The sequence below is a fragment of the Manis javanica genome, chromosome 2 (assembly GCF_040802235.1).
Source record: "Manis javanica isolate MJ-LG chromosome 2, MJ_LKY, whole genome shotgun sequence".
Lineage (NCBI taxonomy): Eukaryota > Metazoa > Chordata > Mammalia > Pholidota > Manidae > Manis > Manis javanica.
The window spans coordinates 118,505,780-118,531,651 of NC_133157.1; the positions used below are offsets into that span (position 1 = coordinate 118,505,780).

Here is a 25,872-nt window from a genome sequence, read left to right on the forward strand (position 1 = left end):
GAGGAATTCAGTCAATAGCCTAGCAAGGAAAAGACATTCAACCGACAGCAATAGATAACTGTAAGTATCAATTTTAAAAAGAGTTGAAAGTTGAGATACTGGCTAGTGGCTGCCATCCCCAGAACAGACCCTTCTGTTTTGATAACTCACATTTTAAGCAAAAGGAAGGAACTGAACAGAATGGAGATAGGAAAATCAAGAAGAGCAGTCATGTGGGAGAGAACTGCTGAGGTGGGTTTAGGACATGCGGAGTTTAGGGGCAGTTGGAGACGCCCAAGAATTGTCCACTAAACAATTGGAGATAAGAGCAGGTGCCAGAGGCAGGGGGAGGAGATCCTGTCTTAAGCCCCGGAGGAACACTTTGTGCTCAACCAAGCTGGCCATGATGTAGGAGGCGGCCCAGGGCTGGCCAGGCAGGATCTTCAACCCCTACCCACGTCCACAGCTGCCCTGAGGTAGTGGAGGGGAGGTGGTGCTCCTGAGGGGCAGACAGACAAAGCTGGTAGCAACAGGGATCTGAGACATTTTAAGGATTCCTTTTAAAAGCCACAGCCTTTCTTGTTAAATAATAATAGCTAACATGCTTTGTGCTTATTCTGTGACTGGATGCCATCTATACCACCGTGAGGACATCAGTCTTACTATTAACTCCCCTCTGAACACCAAGAAATGGAGGCCCAGGGAGGGTGAGTAACTCCCGAGTCCTGTCATCTGGAGGTTGTATTCAGGTTCAGACTCAGTCTGGGCTGAGGGAGCAGGACTTTCTCCCTTCGGTCCTGGAATGAAGCTCCCTATTTTATCTTGCAAAGACAAAATGTATAACTTTATGTCCCCATGCTAGAGGGGAACTGACACTGTCAGCATCTCTGAGTCCTAAGCAGTTGAAACACATTTTGGCAGACTCTGATGTTCTGTATTTGGTCTCACCTCACACCTGAGCCTTTCAATTGATCTTGGGTATGCTCTATCCACAGGTTCCGACTAAACTGCTTTTGTGGCTGCTCCATAAAAACTTTGAAGATGGGGAGAAAAGGGGTTAGGATGCCAGAGGAGACATCAGCTATCTAATACTGGAAAAAGCAGCTATATCGAGAAATTTCCAAAATAGCCTCTGAAGTCTATGGGAATCTGGACCAGGATAACCAAATACAGAAAGAACTGTCTCATTTCTTAGCACTTGGTAGAAATGGAGCATAACCATGGGGAAATTACCTGACCTCTTTAACCTCTGTTCCCTCATCTATTTAACAGATTTAAGCTGAATGCCACCCTAGATTGCCCTTATGAAGATTTAATGAGATAATCCTTATATGCTTTCTGCACAGTGTCTGATGCTAAGCCAGGCCTTAATGAATGTTTGCCTTTTTAAAAATATGTGGTAATATATATATAAAAGCATTTTATAAACCCAAAGAACGGTATAAATGCAATGATTTTTATTGAAATATACTTGATATACAATGTTATATTGTTTTCAGGTGTACAACATAGTGATTCGACAACTATATACATTACTAAATGCCCATCATGATAGGTGTACTTACCATCTGTCAACATATGAAGATATTACAATTACAATTTTATTGATTCTATTCCCTATACTGTACTGTCTCAATTATTTATTTAGATGCAGAAAAAAATGACTCAGCAGTGCATTGTGAATACATAGGCACCTAGGAAGACCTATTTCAAACTGAAGTATTGATATTTAAGTTTCAATTTAAGGCTCTTTTTATTTTTCATGCCTAACATAATATTATCAAAAAACCATTTATTTTCTGTGCAAAGGTATATTGCAGAACTGAATAATAAAAGTTGCACCTTTGAAGACAATATGAAACATTTAAGCACCGATGACCTAGTATTCTCATCCAGCTGTGTGAATTGTTATCTTCTGACATCAGTGTTTCCACTGTCACTCTGCTGTTTCAGATAACAATGCTTTCTGGACGTTTGCCTGCTAGCCATTTAAGAGATTAGGGGCCTTTTTTTTGTCTTAGTCTACCACTGTGTGGATTCCCAGCTATACAGTTACCATGTGCAAATCAGTGGAGCAAGAAATTAAGGCCATACTGGCAGCCTTGCCTGTGAAATACCAAGAACAACAAAGAAATAGGATCGCCTCGCTGCCTTCCTGCTGCCTACTGTACTCTAACTAAAACACTACTCCTCCAAATTGGCATCATTATCTTAATCACCATGAGGAATAAATGAGGCACAGTAATAATGAGATTAGTATATGATGAAATAAAAGTCCTGGATTTGATAATACAAAAATGAAGACCTTTTTTAATGCTTTGTTTCTATGTTTTTGTTTTAAATCTTAGAGTAAGATTTTAATGTCTATGCTATCTGTGGTTTGTTCCCCTAGGTAGGCTTTGAGGTGCAAATTGTTCTGCCCAAATGATAGGTAATGATTAGGAAACAAAAGAGAGGGTTGGAAATGTGTTGAATAATATTAACTTAGTCCTGGAGCTTAGTTGTTCTTTTTGTGTGGAAGGACCCCAATCCACCTTCCCTGTTAGCTATTCATATCCCTGCAGACGCTCTGGTGAACTTTCTGGTTAGAAAGGGGCCCCCAACGTGCCTGTGTTCTTCCAGTATGTTCTAGGTGGCACCTATTCTCCCCTCTCAAGAGTCTAGGGCAAGCAAAGGAAATGGCTACACATGTAACAAAATGTGGGCAATGACACAAATTCCTCACACCCAAATATTGTCCTTAGTCATTTGACAGTGCTTCCAAATGTTCTGGGAACAGCAAAACTGTACCTTGGCATGCAAGATTTCTGGTGTAGGAAGATTGCCACAACAGACATTAAAATATAATGTAATAAAATATAATGTAATATAATATAATGTAATATAATATAATATAATATAATATAATATAATATAATATAATATAATATAATATAATATAATATAATATAATATAATATAATATAATATAATGCTACAATAATGAAAACTGGGTGGCTAGGCAAAAGAACCAACAGACAAAATGGACATCTCTGAGACCTTAATATGTAATATGAGAACATATTTGAAAACAGAGTATTATAGATGAGAAAATGATGTATTATTCCATAAAGTTTATTAGAGTTTGACTAATTGCTTGAAACAATAAATAAACAAGAATTTCATCTCATAACATACTCCAGGTAAATTCCAGATGAAGAAGTAAACAATAAAAAAAACACCAGTAAATGGGAATATGTGAATGAATAATTAGCTTGATGGACAAGGACTTTATGACATAAAAATAATGGAAGAAACTATTAATTTTAAAACATGATAGATTGAATATATAACAATTCTGATGCTTTCAAGATACATAGTTCTAGAAATAAATATTGACATGAACATACATGTGTATGCGATTCCCCCCTCTAGTTCTGTTTGCTCAGCAGGCCTGGGAGCACTGATAGCACAAAAGCAATGAGCACACCTAGTACCAGACCTGGCTTCTAAATACCAGGTCCCCTAAGAGGAACTAGGACTCTTTGGAGAAATAGCTGATTCCAGGGCTAGGGTGGAAAAGCATAAAATGGGCCTAGAACATCTTATTGTGCCAAAAGTAGGAAAATGCTCAAAGAATATTGAAGATAAATCCAAAGGACATAGAAGCTTCCACTGGCCAAATCTGGGGTGAGCTGAGCACCAAAATAAATGATAGTAACAGATCATTCCATTGACTATAATAGAAATGCACGAGTCCTATTATTTTAATTAATAATGAATTAATTGAAATTTTGAAGTGAAAACTCCTTTCTCTCAAAATGCTGATGACAAAGGAGGAAGAGTCCTGACAGACACCACCTTCATCAAGTGTTTAAGGTGAACATCACCAGTAATGGCACAAATCCAAGGTGTGCTCCACCCAATAGAATGTAATTAGAACACACCGCCCCTCTGTGATATTCCTGACCAACTGCATAACCCAAATCTACTCACGGGGGGGACATCAAACTTGCCAGGCCATTCTACAGAACAATTGACCTGTAATCTTCAAAAAGACCAAGGTTGTGAAAACCAAGGAAATGCAGAGTCACTGTCCTACATTTCAGGAGATTAAAGTGATGTGGCAGCTAAAAGCAATGTGATTCTGGATTGGAGCCTTTCAAGGAAGGACATTAGGGGAGAGTGGTTGAAACGAATGGGGCCTGAAGATTAGAAAGTAGGCATGTAGCAATGTTAATTTCCTGAATTGAGGGTATTGTGTTATGTAGCACAATATTTGTACTTTCAGGCAGTGCACACTAAAGAATTCAGAGGTGATGAGGTATCACGAAAGCCACTTAGTCTCAAATGGTTAATGAATAAAAAAAATTCTTGAAACATTTCTGTAAGTTTGAAATTATTTCAAAATAACTACATTAATAAAAATGCAGGTGTATTTCTCCCAAATTCTCTTTTGCCTTCTGCCAGTTGGATACATCTAAATATTATGCATCTTTATGTATTTTGGAGGAATTCTTAAGATGTAGCTATATTCTACAACACTATAAACATTTTTTATTGTTTTTATTTCAACAAGTGGGTCCATGGGAAATGTACCTACATGACAAGGGAAATCCTCACTGCGTTATATTCTTTTAAAATAAGATTAAAGTAGTACATACAAAATTAATCTGACTCCACATATAAATTTATGACCTGAAGGAATTACATTTCAAACATGGTTATATCTGGGTAGTGTGAATGTGGGTGACATTTTTATTTTTATTTTGGTGTACTGTCTCGATTTCCTACAATGATCATTCATTTTTTAATAATAAATATTGAAAGTATAACAGTAATTAGTATAAAGTGATATGGAGGTATAAGAAAAAGTGGTTGATGAAGGACGTAGTCTCTGAGGATGAGAAAAACACCTGGATGTATTACAGAGGTCATGGTGGTAAAGAAAGTATTAGTTTAACACTGGAGACCAATCATTTTGCCCAAAAAAGAAACTCCCGGTTGTGATTCTGCAACTGACCCCTGTGGTTTTGCTAAAATACAGCTTTAATCCTTGAGTGCCCTAAAGTGAGGGCCAAAAAATAATGGGGGCCACCAGGGCAGACTGGCTGTTGGCCTGGGTTTCCCTCTAATAGGGTATGAAGTTCAGAGACAATGTATGTGACACCACCTGCACAGTGGCTGGCACCCAGTTACAGCCCTTTCTGACTCATGCTCTGTTGGTGCAGAGAAACCTGGGTGGCCCCAGGTACACAGAGCAGCAGCTCTCCTGGAAGCTGGCCACTACCACTTGCATTCATGCACACAAGAGACCCTCTTTCCCACCCAAACCAGGTGGCCAGAGGGGGATGGCAGGGCTTAGCCTGCAATAAAGAAGGGGCAATAGATGTTAACAAAAATCCACAAAATCCAAATACTAAGTTTCCTGGCAGATACAGAATCATTCTTACTCTCAAAGCAAAAGGCTTTGTGGACTTCAGACAATTATTGCACCTAACTGCCTTTAACATTAATAGAAACTATAGGCAGAAATCCTCCTTACAAACAACAGACATTGTGGATTTGACAATTCTTCTTGCTCTCTATTCTAGGCTCAGTCTCAGCATACTTGAAATTTACTAGGAGGCATTTGTTGATATAAAATATTTGCAGACTTTGATCTACTGATGCTAAACTGATCATATGACAGATAGTGAAGTATGAAATGAAGTCACCATATGAACAATATGAAGGAAATAAGTCTCTTTGCAGAAATATTTATTTGAATGTGTCATAAAAACTGTCAAAAAAAATCTCAAAAGGCTTAAATTCAGTACGTAGAAAAGCTGTCAGCAGTGAAGTCCAGCTTCTTGGGTTCAGTGCCAGATAGATGCGTCATGTTACTTTGAGCAAGGACTTAAACTGTAGACTTCGGTTTCTTCATATGATGGTAAAAGGGATAACCTTTGGGATTATAGTGACAATTAATGAAATAACATATATACAGCACCCAGGACAATCCCTCGTCTGTATGGATAACACAATAAAATTTATTATCATCATTGTTGTTTTTATATTATTAATGCATTTGTTGTGTTATGCATAATTTATGTCTACATGCTGTGAAGGTATGTGCAGGCATGCTGATGGAGAAGGTGACAGGAAGGAGGAAGAAGAAGGAAAAAATAAATTCCACTTCACTCCCCAACTCTTAACACTCAGTTTTTCTTTTTTTCTGTTCATAGTCCTTTCTAGCTCAGCAAATGGAGCCACCATCTACCCAGCTGCTCAAGTCAGTATCTCTGAGCCACTCTCAACATGCCCCTTTCTCTTCCTGGTTGGCCCCACTCACCCACTAGGCAATTCCAATTACGCTAATCCCACCACCATCCCTCCCCAGCTTTTTGTAAATTTCCTAACTCTTCTCCTAGCTTTTGCTTCAAGCCCATTCTCTAGTCCATTCTCCATGCAAACCTAGAACCATCTTATTAAAATATAAATCAGACAGTTCTCTTCCCAGCAGAGAACCCTTCAATGACCTCCCATTGTACTTGGAATAAAATCTAACAGACCTCCGAGACCTTGCATGATCTGCATCCTAACATCCCCCAATGCCACCTGCTATCACTCATTCCTTCCCTGGATATGTCAGTCATTTGACAAGCCAGCACCTTCCCACTTCATAGCCTTTGCACATGCTGTTCACTCTCCCTGGGACACTTCCTTTTTTGCACAAATGTCTGGTCCCTTCCTGACCGTCAAACCAGAGCTTTTAATCTAACCAGAGTTTCAAGGTCACCTCCTCAGAGAGGCCTTTCCAGCATTCCAACTAAAGCAGCTGACTTCTTCACCTCATTTATTTTCCATATTGTCATGCCGCCTTCTTAACAGCATGTAAGACAATTTGTAATTATTTTATTTCATTTTTTACTTTTTATTTCTCTGTGCCTCCCAAAGACTGTAGATAACATGAAGGCTAGAGCCATATCTTTTCTTTCCTTTAAAGCACTCCTCATGCTTAGTTTATGCATTGTGCTGGGCATAGAGAAGATGTAAATATTTGTAATGTAAAGACAAATAGTAAATAATTGTTGAAAAGCATGGGGAATTGAATAATTCAATCTTGTACATTTCCAAAGTTAAAATACATTAGATGTATAATAATTTCTTTTCACTCTTTATTACAAGGTCAGAGATGAAAAAATGTGAGATAACACATTTTTATATGTTTATATGTATCCTGAAATGGTTAAAAATAGCTCACTCTATACAGAGTGATTATTTAAGAATTCTGTTATCTAGAAAGAGGTCATGTTGAAAAGGAAAATGTAAATCCAGGCATTTTGCTTATTGAAGTTACTTAATTGACAATTTCAGGGCCAGTTCCATTTAAAAAATCTGTTCATTGTTAGAGGATTGTTTGGTTTGAAACCAACATTACAACCACCTGTTTCATAGGATTCACCCATTTTTGATCAAGGATGATCAAAAACTAGTTTCTTTTTCAGGTGGGTATTTGTCATTTGGGGATTTATCATCTCAGGGGCCCCTGGCTGTTTCTGAATAATTTTGTCAATACATGTAAAATTGACAGTGGTAGATGCTGTGGTGTGTCACCTGGACCCTTGTCTCCAGCTCTGGGAGTGCAGGGAAAGAGAACTGCCTTGTCTGAGGTCATGTCTCATCCCAGGGATGGTCCTCCTCTGAAAATTGGTCCTGGATGTGTGTGTAGGGGGGCACTCCAGTCTCTGGTCTAGCAGGGGCATGCCCCAGAGGGGCCACCCCATCTACCGAGCTCCGGGGTCAGCTGAGGCCTCTGCTACAACCATGCTGACCATATTGAGTCCAGCTCCTCCCATGGCCAAAACCTGCTTCATTTACTTCACAAGTGTTGATTCAGAGAGCGTTTCCAATGAACTTTGGCACCCAAATCTCCATCTCATGATGGAGACATTGTCTCCTGCTTCAGACACTAAGCTGATTTAGTATCAGTCTTTTCCACCGTCTTCCTTTTCCTTGGCTTGAAAGGCTTCATCTCTGGAAAAGTTGGACAGGTAGAATCTGCTGCTCAGCTCTCTCCCAACCAAATAGAATCAGATGACAGGATTGGAAATGGTGAAATGCAGTCTCCTGCTGACCCATCCCCTAGCCTAAGCCACCATGTACCCACCTTGCCTACCCAATGCATTGTCCCAGGGAAGAGAAAAATGTACTAGAGAGTATGTTCTCCTAATTAATTAGAAAGCAACTAACCCTAAATATATACTCCAATACAATTATTTTTAAAATAAGTGCTATGAGCAGAATTGTGTCCCCATGAAATGCATATGCTAAAATCCTAACCTCTGGTACCTCAGAATGTGGCTGTATTTGGAGAGAGGATCTTTAGAGACAACTAAGGTTAAATGAGGTCATTTGAGTAAACCCTTATCAAATGTGACTGGTGTCCTTACAAAGGAGGAAATTACGACACAGATTCCTACAAAGTAAAGACCATGTGAGGCCACAGGGAGAAGGCAGCCATCTACAAGGAGGAGAGAGACCTCAGGAGAAATAAGCCCTGCTGACATCCTGATCTTAAACTTCTAGCTTCTGAAACTGTGAGAAAGCGAATTTCTGCTGCGTAAACCATTCAGTCTGTGGTACTTGGTTACGGCAGCCCCAGCACACTAATACAGCATGCCATTGTAAAACCTGTGGACTGCAAAGCCTGCTTCATGTCCTCTCAATGCATTGGGCACACCTAAGGGCCCAGAGGTATCTATGGGAGGGCTCTGGAATGTATGGCTGTGTGAATTCTTCATCCCTTGCTTTGCCCCATATTTGTGACCCTGTCTTTATTTCTGCTTGATGTGGGTCCCTCCAGACCATGGGATTTATAAGACCACATGGTTTTATAGTGTTTCCTCCAGCCCAACCTTGCATCTGTATCTGTATACATCTTCTTTTGTTTTGATGCTGTTTGGCTGATTCCTTATCCTGTAGCACAAAACCCAGACCCCAGAAAGCTCTCTTGGCCAGCTTCCAGACATCTAGCCTTTCCTGTAGGAACACATAGGGCTGAATGCCATAGCAGCGTCATGCAGCTCAGAGGACCTGAGTTACTGACTGGGGGTTAATCACATTGGTTTTATCTTGACTTCCCATCTAGAAATTCAGGTATTAGATCTTATGGACAGCCTAGTGCCACTTAGATATAAGGTTTTTGACTATAGTGTTTCAAAGAATGTAATTAAGGGAAGGAAAAGTTAATGAGTATATATTCCAGAAACAAATATCATTGTGACAATACCCATTTTCCCAGGCAGCCATTCATGCAACACTTTAGAGTCTCCATTCAGTCTTCTCCCAGCACTCTGATGGTCAAATCATCTCAGATGATGGCCTTCTAGCACTATCAAGCCACTGTCATCCCACACCTGGGCCACCACAGATGGTTATGAGCCCCAGGGACCTGAACTGTGTGGTGGTCTTTGGCAGAAGGGACACCTCTGTCTTCTTGTGCCATTTGTGCTTCCCAGGCACCAACTGTGTGCTGCCTGCATGGCAACTCAGCTTCCAGTGTCGCAAATGTTTGGTTGCTTCACTGACAGCTTCCATCCTTGCCCTTGGGTTCAGTCAAGGCCCAGGGATGTAGCTGAGTGACAGCTTCTGGTCTGTGCTCCGGTCTGATGACTAAGGCTTTGTTTCTGGGTCAAGCTTGTCACGACTCCTTTCCCCCTCAGGGAAATTCTCTCTTTATTCACTTCTCAATCCCTGGTGTGAAGAATCGTCTACTAGGTGGTCCTGCTGGCTCTTCGAGTATGCCAGAGGGCTGCCTGCTGGCTTCAGGACATGCCAGGGGCATCCTCTCTCCAGCACCTCCACCCACAGCCCTCTCGCATAAGTCTATGGAGAGTGGACTACAAATGAAAATAAACTACAAATGAAAATGAAAACACAGTTGTTTATTTAGGGACAAGCAGAAATGCTGGCTGTATTCCCCTCTGAATATTCTATGTTGCTCTTGTCCCTGTTGTCTGGTCTGAGAGAGGATGTCCAACTGTTGTACTAGTATTATTGCAGATAATTCTATTGCCTCTACTACTAGTTTACTAGAGAATGGCCATGACACGTCCTAGTTCTGTCACCTCAGTGCCCCGTGCCTGTAGATTTCCTGTCAGCTGAGTCTTCCGTGAAAAACCAGTGCTCTGTCCTGGTTTCCTCCCAAATCCCCTCGGTGCGCCTCATCAGGCAAAGAATTTGAGAGCATTTTCAGGGACAGTAGTCTCCTCCTGCTGAGAGGCCAAAGGGAACACTCCTCAATGTTTTAGTTTTAAAAGCTCATGTCTGATTTGACATGGAAATTGATGGAGTAAAAATATGATGTGTAAATGGCATTAGATTTTGGATCAGGGAGGGAATTATCTGGTATAGGGTCATTCAAGAGTTTTCTGTAACCAAGATCATCTGCTGGCCAGAAATGACTTTGTTAAATAAAATCTTCCTTGAAAAAAGTGATGTTTTCTATTTTTACTGTATATAAATCTAAAGTGCTACTATTAATAAAACAAGCGGTTAAAACTAAAGTGCAGTAGGGTTTTTGTTCATTTCTTGGCTGTTTTTTTTCCATCTGGAAAAGGACATGCACATCCAGCTTTCATAAGGACTTAGGAAAAAGGACAGGTAAAAAGGAGTTAATTCTTCTACTGATGTGGAAGCAATGGCCCTTAACATTGTCATTGTGCCTTCATCCCACTGAGGGGTGCATATGACCTGGTGGAGAAACTGCTCAGGGGATCAGCCTAGGGGATCAGCCTAGGCCTGCTATGACCTGGGTTTCCTTTGGAGTCATTCTTTCTGCAATGCACTAATATCGTTGAATAATACTAAGCCTTGCATGGGGTCAAAGTTAAACACCAGAGTCAAAAGCAGAGCTAGAGGGCATAGAGTATGCAAACCTGAGAAAGCACTGGGAGAAGAGGCTTCTTTTTCTGTGGATAGATTTCACAAACATAATGTTGTGAAGCACTCTCAAAGTGCATTCTATATGATTTCCTTATCAAGTTAAAAAAAAGTTGAAAAATTTGGAAAAGTGGGCTTCATTCAAATGCAGTAAACTAAAGTGGTCTTGATCAACCCCAATTCAGGGTAGTGGTTTTGAGGGGCAGCGGCCAGTAAGTGATAAATAATCCAGAGTAGAACCTGTATCTTGAGGTTGCATCATCTTAAAAAATTATATGTGTGTATAGACACACATACACACACACACATTTTTTTATGGTGTACTTAAGTGACTAAAGGGATTTAGAACTCAATAACTGCACTTCAACGCTGGTTCAGGATAAGCTCCCCATAGAATTGTTAGAAGGAAATAAATAGGAGACTGTAAGAAAGCACTTAACTATAAATCACCCTAAATGACAGCTTTTAAGTTTTCTGTTACGCTGTTCAAACTGAAAGACAAATATTAATGATGAAGCAGGAGCCATTTCACCTACTTTTTTTCCATTCACAGGGTAATGTAACACAGTGCTCAACACATATGGGTAATATTAACAGAGGAGAAATAAATACCTGCTCATTGAGAACAACCATGTTATCAGTAGGATAAGAAAACATTTAAAGGAAAAATATGAATAAAAATGAAAGAAGAGGAAAAAAGAAAGGAGGAATCAAGGGTTGTGTAGGTGGTTTACTCATGAAAATGTCTGGCATCTGATCAGATTCATTTTGCCTTTCTCAGATCCTCATTCACTAGTAGATTTAATATCACACATCTTGAAGTCAGACAGCCACTGGCACAAAAATGATTTTGAAAAAGGTGGCCTGTGGAATCCTGGATCAAAATGTCAAGTATAATTATTTCTTGTATTTACTCTCAGAAAGACTCAAGAGGATCAGATACTAAATGTGCAACCTGTTAAAGAATCAGGAGGGTAGTTCATAATCAGAGAGGAAGAAATTATATGTCACTCAGATAAACATACACTGTCTATAAGTGTTAATATACATGCAGCTCTCATATTGGATTGTTATGATCTGCAGCACCTTCTTAACGTTCTCTAGTGGGAGCAATAATCAACTTAGCTGGGCAGTCTTATTTGAACTTTAACGTTTGTGTTATTTTTTGTGCAAGTCACCCCACATGGGGGCCAGAAATGTTCTGATTGAAGGCTTTTCCTAATTGACACAGAAGGAAACCTGGGGATCCCAGATCAATCATGAGCCTGAGGTGACAATTTGATGATGGAGGTAGCACTTGGGCACACACATTCTGAGTCAGCCTCCGTCTTGCTGCTAGATTTGTTCTGCCTCTGTGCAGCCTGTGGTTTGAGCTAAGAACAACCATTTGTATGATCAAAGCTGACTTCTTAGGATAAGACACCCTCTGAAAACTAATCAGCCTAGTATTGGAGGAGGCCCTGGCTGCTTCTAGAAAAGAGACTGAAACTGGGGGTTTCTAGCCTTGGCTTAGCAGGGGAAAAAAATGACCCAATCAGAAATGGTGGGGTCACTTGCATTAATTTTCTTGCCTCCCTTCTCTCCCCAGACTGGATTCCCCAGCCAGGTGTCCTCAGTATGCCTGTCACCATCCCTCAGTGGCTTCTTCCTGCAGCTATCTGCCCCTTTCACTTTGTCGGTTCCCGGTTCCCTTTCTTCAGTTGCCAGCTATTGCAGGAGAAGAGATTTTTGCTCCAGTGATTGAGTTTATTTCAGCTATTTCCCCACCACACTTCCTCATGGGTGCCCAGCAATGCCACTACTCTTCCCCTGGAGCTTGGTGATATAAATTCCTTCTCTCCTCCAGGACATCCGGCTCCGCCCCCAATTGCACACATACACACTCTCAGGATGTAGTCCTGCTCTGCTCAACAGCACTGCCTCACTTTCACTTTAAATTCATCTCTCCAGTTCAGAATATTTCTATGTCCTTACTCCCTAAGTCGTCTTTTATTTACATTCCCAAAGGTGAACATCACCTTTCCGCGGCTAGCAGTGCCTCTGTGTTCAGGTGCCTGCCCTGTTTGCCCGCTTCAGACTAAGTCCATTGCTTCCTCCTCTTCTCCATGTCTTTTCAACCATTCATTCATTCAATCACCAAACAGAGCTCCCACCCTGTGCTAAGGCATCCATGACACCAAAATGAATAAATGATGGTCTCTGCCTTTGAGGAGACATAGAAAGAAAAATTCTAATGCAACGGTGTCAGATCTTTTCTAAAGGTACTGTGAGAGAGAAAATTTATGGAAAACTGGTTGTGCAGGGCATGATGTATGAACTTAATATATTCTGTATTTTTTTCCAAGCTAGATTGGCACATGATTTTCACTTGCTCCTCTTCTGTTGCTCCTTTCTCTTGCTCTGGTTTCTACTAGCCTAAAAAAGCCTTTTGAGATTGCTATCTCTTTTACTTGCCTTTATCATCAGGGTTCTTAACTGAGTGTCCCATGGCTAATTTTTCTATTTTCCTACTTATTTATTCAAAAAATATCTGTGACCTTGAGTGAAATAGGAATCATCCCAGTATATATGTGTGTGAAATTCATTTTATAAACAAAATCTTTTGGATTACCTATATTTATGTGTATGTGTGTATAATTTCTAGACAGTGGCAAACATTTCTGTACTGATTATTCTGGGGCTTTTCCTGATATGCTTTGCAGAAGTACTTTAACCAAAACTTGTTCTTTAAGATCTTCTTGGTCAAAGAGAAATTTTAGAGATGTCACATTCTCCAGGGTTGGCTTTAACCAGACTCAATTCCTTGGGGATGACCAAGGTTTTATTTTAATTTGCAGGACTGATCTACAATTGGACCTGCCTCTGGGAGCCAAAGAGTTGAGTAACATTTGCTGAGGCACGTGTCTAGGTGAGAACATTGAGCCATGAATATAATCTTTCATATCACACTCACCAAAAGATATAATACTCTCTCTTTTTTTTAAATTTTGGTATCATTAATCTACAATTACATGAGGAACATTATGTTTACCAGACTCCCCACATCACCAAGTCTCCCCCACAAACCCTATTATAGTCATTGTCCATCAGCATAGTAAGATGCTGTAGAATCACTACTTGTCTTCTCTGTGTTGCACAGCCCTTCCAATGGCCCCCCTCACATTATACATGCTAATCGTAATGCCCCCTTTCTTCCTCCACCCCCCTTATCCCTCCATTCCCATTCATCCTCCCCAGTCCCTTTCCCTTTGGTAACTGTTAGTCCATTCTTGAGGTTCTGTGATTCTGCTTCTGTTTTGTTCCTTCAGTTTTTTCTTTGTTCTTATACTCCACAAATGAATGAAACCATTTGATACTTGTCTTTCTCTGCCTGGCTTATTTCATTGAGCATAATACCCTCTAGCTCCATCCATTTTGTTGCAAGTGGTAGGAGTTGTTTTCTTCTTATTGCTAAATAATATTCCACTGTGTATATGTACCACATCTTCTTTATCCATTCATCTACTGATGGACACTTAGGTTGCTTCCATTTCCTGGCTATTGTAAATAGTGCTGTGATAAACATAGGGGTTAATATGTCTTTTTCAAACTGGGCTGCTGCATACTTAGGGTAAATGCCTAGAAGTGGAATTCCTGGGTCAAGTGGTCAATTTCTATTTTAAACTTTTTGAGGAACCTTCATATTGCTTCCCACAATGGTTGAACTGATTTACATTCCCACCAGCAGTGTAGGAGGTTTCCCCTTTATCCACAACCTTGCCAACATTTGTTGTTGTTTGTCTTGTGGATGGTGGCGATCCTTACTGATGTAAGGTGATATCTCATTGTGGTTTTAACTTGCATTTCTCTGATGACTGGTGATGTGGAGCATCTTTTCATGTGTCTGTTCGCCATCTGAATTTCTTCTTTAGAGAACTGTCTGTTCAGCTCCTCTGACCATTTTTTAATTGGATTATTTGCCTTTTGTTTGTTGAGGTGCATGAGCTCTTTATATATTTTGGATGTCAAGCCTTTATCGGATCTGTCATTTATGAATATATTCTCCCATGCTGTAGGATGCCTTTTTGTTCTATTGATATTGTCCTTTGCTGTAGAGAAGCTTTTCAGCTTGATATAGTCCCATTTGTTCATTTTTGCTTTTGTTTCCCTTGCCCAGGGAGATATGTTCATGAAGAAGTCACTCACGTTTATATCCAAGAGATTTTTGCCTATGTTTTTTTCTAAGAGTTTTATGGTTTCATGACTTACATTCAGGTCTTAGATCCATTTCAAACTTACTTTTGTGTATGGGGTTAAACAATGATCCAGTTTCATTCTCTTATGTGTAGCTGTCCAGTTTTACTAACACCAGTTATTGAAGAGGCTGTCATTTCCCATTGTATGTCCATGGCTCCTTTATCATATATTAATTGACCATATATGTCTGGGTTAATATCTGGAGTCTCTATTCTGTTCCACTGGTCTGTGGGTATGTTTTTGTGCCAGTACCAAATTATCTTGATTACAGTGGCCTGGTAGTAGAACTTGAAGTTAGAAGTGAGATCCCCCCAACTTCATTCTTCCTTCTCAGGATTGCTTTGGCTATTCAGGGTCTTTGGTGGTTCCATATGAATTTTAGAACTATTTGTTCCAGTTCATTGGAGAGTGCTGTTGGTAATTTGATAGGGATTGCATTGAATCTCTAGATTGTTTTAGGCAGGTTGGCCATTTTGACAATATTAATTCTTCCTCGCGAAGAGCATGGGATGAGTTTCCATTTGTTAGTGTCCTCTTTAATTTCTCTTAAGAGTATCTTGTAGTTTTCAGGCTTTAGGTCTTTCACTTCCTTGGTTAGGTTTATTCCTAGGTATTTTATTCTTTTTGATGCAATTGTTAATGGAATTGTTTTCCTGATTTCTCTGTCTGCTAGTTCATCATTAGTGTATAGGAAAGCAACAGATTTCTGTGTATTAATTTTGTATCCTGAAACTTTGCTGAATTCAGATATTAGTTCTAGTAGTTTTGGGGTGGAGTCTTTAGGGTTTTTAATATATAATATCATGTCATCTGCAAATAGTGACAGTTTGACTTCTTCTTTACCAATCTGGATACCTCATATTTCTTTGTTTTGTCTGATTGCCGTGGCTAGGACCTCCAGTACTATGTTGAAAAACAGTGGGGAGAGTGGGCATCCCTGTCTTGTTCCCAATCTTAGAGTTAAAGGTTTCAGCTTCTCGTTGTTCAGTATGATGTTGGCTGTGGGTTTATCATATATGGCCTTTATTATGTTGAGATACGTGCCCTCTATACCCATTTTGTTGAGAGTTTTTATCATGAATGGATGTTGAATTTTGTCGAATGCTTTTTTCAGCATCTATGGAGTTGATCATGTGGTGTCTGTCCTTCTTTTTGTTGATGTGGTGGATGATGTTGATGGATTTTCGAATGTTTTAACATCCTTGCATCCCTGAGATGAATCCCACTTAGTCATGGTGTATGATCCTCTTGAGGTGTTTTTGAATTTGGTTTGCTAATATTTTGTTGAGTATTTTTGCATCTATGTTTGTCAGGAATATTGGTCTATAATTTTCTTTTTTGGTGGGGTCTTTGCCTGATTTTGGTATTAGTGTGATGCTGGCTTCATAGAATGAGTCTGGAAGTATTCCCTCCTCTTCTATTTTTTGGAAGACTTTAAGGAGAATGGGTATTATGTTTTCTCTGTATGTCTGATAGAATTCCACAGTAAATCCATCTGGACCAGGAGTTTTGCTCTTGGGTAGTTTTTTGATTACCACTTCAATTTTGTTGCTGATAATTGGTCTGTTTAGATTTTCTGTTTCTTCCTTGGTCAGTCTTGGAATGTTGTATTTTTCTAGGAAGTTGTCCATTTCTTCTAGGTTTTCCAGCTTGTTAGGATATCAATTCTCATAGTATTCGCTAATGATTTTTTGTGTTCCTGTGGAGTCTTTTGTGATTTTTCCTTTCTTGTTTCTGATTCTGTTGATGTGTGTTAATTCTCTTTTTCTCTTAATACGTCTGGTTAGGGGTTTCTTGTATTTTGTTTATTTTCTCAAAGAACCAGCTCTTGATTTCATTGATTTTTTTCTATTGCTTTATTCTTCTCAATTTTATTTATTTCTTCTCTGATCTTTATTATGTCCCTCCTTCTGCTGACTTTGGGCCTCATTTGTTCTTCTTTTTCCAATTTCAATAATTGTGACTTTGGACAATTCATTTGGGATTGTTCTTCCTTCTTTAAACAGGCCTGGATTGCTATATACTTTCCTCTTAGAACTGCTTTCGCTGCATCCCACAGAAGTTGGGGCTTTGTACTGTTGTTGTCATTTGTCTCCATATATTGCTTGATCTCTATTTTAATTTGTTCATTGATCCATTGATTACTTAGGAGCGTGTTGTTAAACCTCCATGTGTTTGTGAGCCTTTTTGCTTTCTTTGTACAATTTATTTCTAGTTATATACCTTTGTGGTCTGAGAAGTTGGTTGGTAGAATTTCAATCTTTTTGAATTTACTGAGTCTCTTTTTGTGGCCTGGTATGTGGTCTATTCTGGAAAATGTTCCATGTGCACTTTAGAAGAATGTGTATTCTGTTGCTTTTGGGTGTAGAGTTCTATAGATGTCTATTAGGTCCATCTGTTCCCTTGTGTTGTTCAGTGCCTCTGTGTCCTTCCTTATTTTCTGTCTGGTGGATCTGTCCTTTGTAGTGAGTGGTGTGTTGAAGTCTCCTAAAATGAATGCATTGCATTCTATTTCCTCCTTTAATTCTGTGAGTATTTGTTTCACATATATTGGTGCTCCTGTATTGGGTGCATACATATTTATAATGGTTATATCCTCTTGTTGGAGTGACTCCTTTATCATTATGTAATGGCCTTCTTTATCTCTTGTTACTTTGTTCATTTTGAAGTCCATTTTGACTGATACAAGTACTGCAACACCTGCTTTTCTCTCCCTATTGTTTGCATGAAATATCTTTTCCGTCCCTTGATTTTTAGTTTGTGTCTGTTTTTGGGTTTGAGGTGAGTCTTTTGTAAGCAGCATATAGATGGGTCTTGCTTTTTTATTCATTCTGTTACTCTGTGTCTTTTGATTGGTGCACTCAGTTCATTTACATTTAGGGTGATTATTGAAAGATATATACTTATTGCCATTGCAGGCTTTAGATTCGTGGTTACGCAGGGTTCCAGGTTAGCTTCTTTACTATCTTACTGTCTAACTTAACTCACTTATTGAGCTATTTTAAATACTGTCTGATGTTTTTTTTATTTCTTTCCCTTCCTATTCCTACTCCTCCATTCTTTACATGTTGAGTGTTTTATTCTGTACTCTTTTGTGTTTCCTTTCACTGCTTTTGTGAGTTGTTGATTTTATTTTTTGCCTTTAGTTAGTATTTGGTTGATCTGCTTTCTTTGCTGTGGTTTTATTTTCTCTGGTGACATCTATTTAGCCTTAGGAGTGCTCCCATTTAGAGCAGTCCCTCTAAAATACCCTGTACAGGTGGTTTGTGGGAGGCAAGTTCCCTCAACTTTTGCTTGTCTGAGAATGGTTTAATCACTTCTTCATATTTAAATGATAATCGTGCTGGATACAGTATCCTTGGTTCAAGGCCCTTCTGTTTCATTGCATTGAGTATATCATGCCATTCTCTTCTGGCCTGTAAGGTTTCTGCTGAGAAGTCTGATGAGAGCCTGATGGGTTTTCCTTTGTAGGAGACCTTTTTTCTCTCTCTGGCTGCCTTTAATACTCTGTCCTTATCCTTGATCTTTGCCATTTTCATTACTATGTTTCTTGGTGTTGTCCTCCTTGGGTCCCTTATGTTGGGAGTTCTGTGGGCTTCCATGGTCTGAGAGACTATTTCCTCCCCAGTTTGGGGATGTTTTCAGCAATTATTTCTTCAAAGACACTTTCTATCCCTTTTTCTCTCTCTTCTTCTTCTGGTACCCCTATAATGTGAATATTGTTCTATTTCAATTCATCACACAGTTCTCTTAGCATTCTTTCATTCCTGGAGATCCTTTTATCTCTCTCTGCCTCAGCTTCTCTGTATTCCTGTTCTCTCATTTCTATTTTATTAATGGTCTCTTGCACCTCATCCAGTCTGCTCTTTAGTCCTTCTGGAGATTGTCTTATTTCTGTATTCTCCCTTCTAGCTTGATCCCTTAGGTCTTGTATATTTCTCTGCAGGTCCATCAGCAGGATTATGACCTTTATTTGAATTCTTTTTCAGGATGATTGATTAAATCTGTCTCTGCAGGCTCCCTCTCGGGGTTTGTCTGGATGATTCTGGACTGGATCAAATTCTTCTGCCTTTTCATGGCTTTAGAGGTAGTCGTGGGCAGTTGGCATGTGTTAGCTGGGAGAACAAAGTCCCTTCCTGTTTGCTTGTCACCTTGCCCTCCTCGGAGAAGCTTCTGGTTTTATTTCCTGAGCTGCCACGGGTGGGGCAGCTGTCAGGGCAACCCGAGCCCTTCGGGGAGGGGCAAGCATGCTGGATGTGCTCTCCTGCGAGAATGGCAACCCTTGGCGCCCTGTCCCAGCTTCCTCTGTCTGTGCGCGCCAGTGGGGCCTCTTAGTCTGGCCTGGAGGGGCTGCGGAGGAGGCTCTGGGTGGTTGCTGTGGTTGCGACCGCTCTCAGGCTGCTCCCCTGCTATGGCGGGGCTATGCCAGAGGGGGAATGGATGGGAGGCTGTTTATCACAGTGAGGGGCTTTCTCCAAGGGGGCTGGAGCACCTGAATTTCCCTGGGATTCCCAGATCCTGGGCTGAGTGTGCCAGGATGTTTCCATTCAGCTGTGAGGACCTGTCCCTTTAAGAGTTTCAAAAAGCACTCGCTTTTCTTTTGTCCCAGGGGCACCAGGTGCAGGGACCTGCTCACAGGTTTTACTGTTCCATTTCCCTAACATCCAGCGCACCATATAATGCATGTCTGTGCTCCTGGTGTGGATAACTAGGGCTGGGTATCTGGCACTCCTGGGCTCCCACTCCCTCCCTGCTCCAGTTCCTTTCCTCCCAGTGGGCTGGGGTGGGGGGAGCACTTGGGTCCCGTCAGGCTGCAGCTTATATCTTACCCCCTTCGTGAGGCGCCGAGTTCTCGCAGATGTAGATGTAGCCTGGCTGTTGTACTGTATCTTCTGGTCTCTCTTTTAGGAATAGTTGTATTTGTTGTATTTTCAAAAATATATCTGGTTTTAGGAGGAGATTTCTGCTGCCCTACTCACACCGCCATCTTGGCTCCTCCTTCAGCAGGGTTCAACACTCTCTCTTTTTTTATTTAAAACCTTTTAAGTTAGGCTCCATTCTTGATATTTTATATTGTCTAATTCACAATCTCTTTTAGGACAAATGTGTATAATTTCATTGGTGATGTGCTATCCCTGCTGATAAAGAATGCCTTTGGTAGTTTGCATAGTTTTAAATTAACAGTCATGTTGAATGTGTGAATTACATCACCACTGGGCACACTCTAAACTAAGAAATACTTTTAAATGGCTAAGGTACTGTTAGGAAATGACTTTTATTATGGGCACTTGATTGCATTAGGCCATTTTATAGTTATTTCCACATCATCTCATGTTTTTCCTGTTTATTCATGTTTCTAATTTTGTCTCATTTCTGAATTCAACACATTGCTATTCCATTCTTCCAAATTATTTAATTAAGAGTTCATGGGTTACTCATGGTTGGCCATATTTTAAAGTTCTTAGTGTCAATTGACAATGATGAATGGGGTCATAAGGCCCCATCTTTTAATTTCTTACTGTCTAGCTTATCTCAAATCACTGGTCTTGAAGTGACTTTTAAAATTGCATTATTAGAACGTCAAACATTACTAAAAGTATATTTTTTAAGTGTGGTGTCCACAGTAATTTTAGAGCTGTAATATAAAATTTCTGGAAGGGAGTTTAACAGAATCCTACACAGTGCTTCATTTTAAATACTCAAGTTTCATGATGAACTCAGAAACATTGTTTGATTATCTTTGTCATTTGTAGAGTTAAAGCAAGTAAATAGAATATAGTAAGCATTTTTCTTAGAAAATGTACATACACAAGTACTTTGCTTTTTCCTGTAAAATGTTAGTGATTTTGGTTTTTCAGGTGGAAAATTGAGAGGAAGAGAAACAATCTTGCCCAATGTATCTAGTTGTGCTGGTAGCAAATGTCCAAGAAAACAAAGCCTCCCTCCGTAAAACAGGGAAAAGGGTTACAATTGTATTCATTATTTCTCGATTTCCATGTCAATGTTCTTCACTTTTGAAGTGAAGGGACTTGCCGCATACAAATGTGCATTTAGGCATCCACTTCTTTTTGGAGACAAGAAGCAATAGTTCTGGATCTCGCCCTTCCTGTCTCTCCACCACCCAGTTTGTGCTCTACCAACACTGGAGAGAGCCACTGAGAGCAAGGAGCGAAAACGATTAGCTCTGCCTGAAAGCTGCTGCTGCACATGTTTTTAAGCATCAAAGACTGAACCTTCAAAGGTGTGCCACATCCTTGGTAGACTTGGGGGAAAGTGTATATTGCTGGGTATGAACACATTTTTAAATTAGTGTTAAAGATGGGTTTTGTTGTTTGTTTTTATTTACTCTGCTAGTTTTCCTGCTTTTCAAAGCTATCTTGTATAGAATCTACTGCTCCCATTACACTAATTGGCAATGTAAATATTTCAACAAACTCTGTGAGTCACTTTACCTGGGCAGTAGGGGATGTGTAATTAACACCAGCAAGGCAGCTGGTATCATCTCATTGTTTCATACTTCTCAGCCTTGAATTAATTACGTGACAAAGAATTTTGCAAAAGTTTGAAATAAGAAATGAATTTGTAATTCAGAAGACAAGGCTATGCCTTTGTTTCAGTTTCAGAAACTCTCAAAAAGGAATGTACATTGGAATTTTATTGGTGTTGCTCAAATCAAAGGAAACAAAATTCTTCCACATGTATACACCTATTACCTAACTACTGTAACCATAAGGGAGGCTAATTATACTGCTGGCCAGGAAAAGTTCACCCCGAACCAGGTATACCTAAAACTTTATTTCATGATCATTAAATGACATTTATGCAATCCCTCCTTGTCCTTCTCATTGCGCTAGAGGAGCCTTGCTTTGGAGTGGGATATGCAAAGATTATTTTTTTTCTGGTGGTTTTTCCATCACTCCTTCTTTCCATTTCTTCCTCCTCTTGCGCTTACTGTCCGCAAAAGTGGCTGGTTGATGATCTCTCTTCCTTCTTCATCAATTCCAGGAAAGAAGGGACTTTAGCTACATGACTACTTCTCAAATAACTTCTTAAATTTTTCAGCTTAGTGGGAAATCATTCCAGTTGGACAGCAGAAGAAGTTACTTGATTGTTTGCATGTGTCTTCCGCTACCATTGTGTTTACGTGCATACAAATGAAACCTTATTAAAAATGAACACCAAGGGAAATCTGATCTGTGGAACTCAAGAAAGAAATACTAGGACTCACAGCTTAGGAGGAGAATTCATGCTCAGAGCAAATGTCACACAGTCCGAGAGGGCCACAAGGATGCGGTGGGGAGGGGAGCATCAAAGAGAAGGGATTGGACACTGGGGTTAACTGTTTGGCACAACCTCAGGATCACTGTTGACCAGCCCTTAGCTCCTTTTTCCTGTGCCTCTTCCTTTATGACAAGTGCTCCTCACTTTTTAAAGTTCTAAATGCTTAGGGCAGCTCTGAACAGAAGGTGAGCTCTCTCACTCGGGCTGCATCTCCACTGGTAGGAGTGAAGATGGAGTAAGGATGGCACCTGGAGATCAGGTGCTTCAGAGGAGACACTGTCTCCCCATGAGAGGATACAATTCTGTGTCCCATGTGCTCTGGCCACCACCTTAAGTCTTGGCCTTTCACCCCTGCAGGGCCCACCTTCTTAGTCGGCCCTGCCCTCCTCACACTACCTTTTACAGCCTTTATCCCCCCACCTCGCCCTTTATCCTTTTTCCCTGCTGTATTTCTTTTCATATTTATCACCATCTGAAATGAAATATATTTTACTTATTTAGTCTCCACAGCTAGAACAATCTCCATAGGAATAGGGATTCTGACCATTTCTTGATTGGTATATTTTCTACACTTTACTTTGCATACAGGAAGCTCTTGATCCACAGTTTTTTTTTTAATAGCTGAACTGTTTCCTTGGATACCAAGGAAAACAATTTAATTTAGCATCAGTCTATATTTATTTCTCTGTTGCTCGAATATAAACCAATGATGACAAGAGAAGAAACTCTGGGCGTTTATTTAACAAAATTAAATTCACATTTCTGAGGCCATCATAGTGCATCCAATGTCCATCTATCTGGAAAGTGGCAGTATAATGATGTTCCTCTGTTAAATAATCTGGCACCTTCCAATAAATACTTATGATCAGATAAATCCAAGTAATAGGGTACATATGCCAGGTCTTCAGATTATCAATGCTGCATATTTAAGACAACAAAAGGGGGTGCCCCATGGCAGAAAACTCGTTGGGAAAATTCTCTTAAGCCACTACACCTCTTTCTCCTAAATGAGGAGTGCAGAAAAAACATCCAGTTAATTGAGGGTCCTGATAAGCTGGGTCTGCTTAACTAAGGTTTTATTGTACCCACTTTCTTCACACAGTTCAATCCTGGAACAGAATAACTCATCCACAGCCAGTCGTATCAAGTTTCCATGTGGTATTTCTTGGGGGAGGATTTATATTAATTGTGCGCTGCTGATCTTCTTGCACTCGAGTGGGGCATCGCCAGTTGGAACAGTAACTCTCCTGTATGGTAGACATGAGATTTTCAAGATTTTTTGTAAAATTTTCATGTTCATTCCCAAACAAATCAATTATTAGTGAAGCTTTATGAACTTCAGATTTGTATTGCTGTTTTTCCATCTTGTCCCAAATTCAGAGTAGCTTCACAGTTGTAAAACTGTACGTGTCCATTAAATAAAGAAAACAGTCTACAAACTCTCTACCTAAATGAAGAGAGAGTTCCCTGGAGAAATTTTCATTTTCATTAAGAATTACATATAATAACATCAAGAATCCATCTATGGTGCAGGTATTTTTCAGTCTTATTTCAACGTACAGTGGTGTACAGGATACTGCTTTGCGGCCAGCTTTGATAGTAAAAACACCTCCCCAAGGAAGAACAGGCCTCCAAAATGAGCGATCTTGGTTATAGTTATTTTTAACTGATGCTTTGATCTCTTCAAACAGTGTCTTCATCCTCCTCGGGGACCGAAAAACACCGGTGCCGCCGCACCCGTTGCCTCCGCCGCTTGCTCATGGAGAACCCGTTGCTGCGCCCCCGCCACTTCATCTACTAGCACCATCGGCTGTCTCGGCGGCTCCGGCGTGACCGCTGCGCATCGGCATGGCCTCCATCGCACCCGCCGCGGCGGGAGCCACAGCAGCTGCAGCGCCCAGGCTCGATCCGACCGGACCCACGGAGCCAGGACCGCAGGACGCGTAGCTTCTCACTACGGCGATACGTTCAGCCTGACCTCGCGCCCCTACCCCCAGCCCCCAGTGCCCTGCGCCTCTGATCCAGTTTTGAATGAATGAAATTAGAACTTATTTCCCTCACTCTTCTGCGTATTGAATCTGTACAACTAGCATTCCGTAACATTGGCATAAGGATATCTCTATACTCTGTAGGAACTGTGTTGGGTTCCATGAGCATAAGCTTAACAATAAGGATCATAAATATTTGCAACTCTCTGTACAGCTACCATGGGTGCCTTCCCAACTGAGTTCCAGTAGCCCAAAACCTACCATAAAATTAATTAGGCAGCGAGTGCAATGTTCTGGCAAGAACAAAGGCAAAAAGAAAGAAGGTTGGGGCTCCACCCTTGGTATACTTCCAGCTTGATATATGACTTCAGACAAGTGTGCTACTCTATACAACAGGATGTCGGAGTAAATGATGTTGAAATTTCCTTTTGCTCCTATCACATCCCTCTGTCTTCCAGTCCAATATACTCCACAGGAAAAATGCACAATTATACATGGCCTGCAACAATATAGAAAGGGTTGAAAAAAAACAAAACAAACCAAAGAAATCTCCCAACACATTTCAAATTTTAAAAAAAGCCACCTTAGCTATAAATATCTTGAAGCAAAGCTGTAAATACCTTCCTCTGCTTTCTAAAGAGGTTTTACCCTGTACTTCATGTCCTCAATTCTTGTCCCTTCTACCTGTTCCCAAAAGGTTTATATTATAGAATGCTTACCTTTATTGGTTATCTTCATTGAATTTTCTTGGGAAGCATAACTTTTAGAATGAAATTATTTTTAAATTGCAGGTGTATTTCTGATTAAGCATCGAAACCAAACATTTTTATTCTGATAGTGATTATTTTGCCAGTTCATTGGATTCAGTGGAAGTATCTGCTATTAAATGAATTTAGGTCAACTTAAAAAATGAAAAGCCAAAGGAAAAAAAATCACCCATCAAGAAATGAGTCATAATCTTCCTTTCTATTCACCATATTACTGCCTGGAACATAAGGGGTAGTAGGAAAATAAAGCCTTTGCAGTAGATGCTATTTGAAACAACTTGCATACGTTTTACAGAAGTGTAGCTTTCAATTAAACTACATAGTGAAGTTATACAGCTCCTTCCTCCCACACAATATAATGCAAAGGTATGGCAGAAGTTCAAAATTCATAGACAAAATCAAGTAGATAACACCAGTGAGATCTTAAAATGTGGAATATTTTACTAATGTATGTAAGTTAAATCTTGGACTCCATCTGCCTGAATAGATGAAATTAAAATGATCATTTTGATGGACTTTAACTAGCGGTATGCATATGTAAATGTTTACAGGTCCTTAGTTAGAGCTGGGAAAATGACAGTAAAAGGGGCAACTAGCCAAAATTGCCCAAAACAATGATTTAGGAAACACTTGGGCCACCTTTTCAAGAAAGTTAAAAATCCAGATAATAGTTTAGATGATTTCAATAAAGTTAGTGGTGAAATAATGTGTTAGTT

At 40.0% G+C, this 25,872-nt stretch overlaps 1 pseudogene; it reads right to left on the reverse strand.

Moving 5' to 3' along the window:
* Positions 1–23,078: 23,078 nt before the first annotated feature.
* LOC140847843 (uncharacterized protein C14orf28-like) lies at positions 23,079–24,492 on the reverse strand (annotated as a pseudogene).
* Between the last annotated feature and the right edge of the window lie 1,380 nt (positions 24,493–25,872).